This window comes from Panulirus ornatus, chromosome 9, assembly GCF_036320965.1.
Source record: "Panulirus ornatus isolate Po-2019 chromosome 9, ASM3632096v1, whole genome shotgun sequence".
Classification (NCBI taxonomy): domain Eukaryota; kingdom Metazoa; phylum Arthropoda; class Malacostraca; order Decapoda; family Palinuridae; genus Panulirus; species Panulirus ornatus.
Window position 1 is genome coordinate 41,729,841 of NC_092232.1, and position 2,421 is coordinate 41,732,261.

Genomic DNA, 2,421 nt, shown 5'->3' on the forward strand with positions numbered 1-2,421 from the left:
GTCGGTAGGTAAAGTATGTTTCGAACCATCATCTGACTGCCACCTCTTAACTTACTTCTGTCTGTGCTATCAACAATATGATCTTTACATCTTCCCCTTACTGTGTCCATACACTCCTTCCCTAAATTAACAACTTCCTTCACTACCAACATGTAGTTAGGTCGCCTACCGACAACCACGCTTGCAGTAGTATATAAACTTACAAAAAAAGAATACACAGCAGTAGTTGTAGTTAGACTTTCCTACACGTACCATCACTAATTGGGAATCTATGAAGACAAATCTGGCGATGATAACCTTCCGGTAGCTCTCCAGCCTATTGCAAGGGGGTGCCGGGTTCGATCCAAGCTGTTGGAGGTTTATATATATATATATATATTTTTTTTTTTTTTTTGCTTTGTCGCTGTCTACCGCGTTTGCGAGGTAGCGCAAGGAAACAGACGAAAGAAATGGCCCAACCCACCCCCATACACATGTATATACATACGTCCACACACGCAAATATACATACCTACACAGCTTTCCATGGTTTACCCCAGACGCTTCACATGCCCTGATTCAATCCACTGACAGCACGTCAACCCCGGTATACCACATCGATCCAATTCACTCTATTCCTTGCCCTCCTTTCACCCTCCTGCATGTTCAGGCCCCGATCACACAAAATCTTTTTCACTCCATCTTTCCACCTCCAATTTAGTCTCCCACTTCTCCTCGTTCCCTCAACCTCCGACACATATATCCTCTTTGTCAATCTTTCCTCACTCATGCTCTCCATGTGCCCAAACCATTTCAAAACACCCTCTTCTGCTCTCTCAACCACGCTCTTTTTATTTCCACACATCTCTCTTACCCTTACGTTACTTACTCGATCAAACCACCTCACACCACACATTGTCCTCAAACATCTCATTTCCAGCACATCCATCCTCCTGCGCACAACTCTATCCATAGCCTACGCCTCGCAACCATACAACATTGTTGGAACCACTATTCCTTCAAACATACCCATTTTTGCTTTCCGAGATAATGTTCTCGACTTCCACACATTCTTCAAGGCTCCCAGAATTTTTGCCCCCTCCCCCACCCTATGCTCTACTTCCGCTTCCATGGTTCCATCCGCTGCCAGATCCACTCCCAGATATCTAAAACACTTTACTTCCTACAGTTTTTCTCCATTCAAACTTACCTCCCAATTGACTTGACCCTCAACCTACTGTACCTAATAACCTTGCTCTTATTCACATTTACTCTTAACTTTCTTCTTTCACACACTTTACCAAACTCAGTCACCAGCTTCTGCAGTTTCTCACATGAATCAGCCACCAGCGCTGTATCATCAGCGAACAACAACTGTCTCGCTTCCCAAGCTCTCTCATCCCCAACAGACTTCATACTTGCCCCTCTTTCCAAAACTCTTGCATTCACCTCCCTAACAACCCCATCCATAAACAAATTAAACAACCATGGAGACATCACACACCCCTGCCGCAAATCTACATTCACTGAGAACCAATCACTTTCCTCTCTTCCTACACGTACACATGCCTTACATCCTCGATAAAAACTTTTTACTGCTTCTAACAACTTGCCACCCACACCATATATTCTTAATACCTTCCACAGAGCATCTATATATATATATATATATATATATATATATATATATATATATATATATATATATATATATATATATATATATATATATATTCCTATGAATCCACGGGGAAAATGAAACACGATAAGTTCCCAAGTAAGGGGAGAAATATTTAGTACCTTCCATCAAATTAACTGTAGAAAATGAAAATAATGGTATGTTACCATTTTTAGATTGCATAATCCATAGACAAGGAAACAAGTTTAAGTTTAGCATATACAGAAAACCCACCAGTGTATGCTCATATATCCATTATTACTCATCTCAACATAACAGAGTTAAATTATCATCATTTCAATCTATGTTCCTTAGGGCATTACGTATTTGCAGTCCAGAGTTTATTGATGATGAGTTTGAGAACATATATTCTATTGGATCTAAGTTAAAGTACCCTAGATCTTTCATTGATCAATTCCTTGAGTTAGCAAAGAAATAATTTTATAGAGTTGAGCCCAAACCTCCCATTGACACCAAGAATCTTTTAGTTCTCCCTCTTAATAATAATTTCGCTTTGCTTCCCATGTTCCTTAAATCCTTTAATGTAAATGTTGCCTTTAGCAACAATGATACTATAAAGAATATCTTAATCAGGAATTCACCAGAAAATTCTCTTGGTTGCATCTATAAAGTGCCTTGTGGAAATTGTGATAAATTCTATATTGGTCAGACTGGTAAGGATCTTTCTGTTAGACTTAAGCAACATAAATATAGTATAAGAACGGGACAAGAATGAAATGCCTTGTTTATTCACGTTAAAAAAC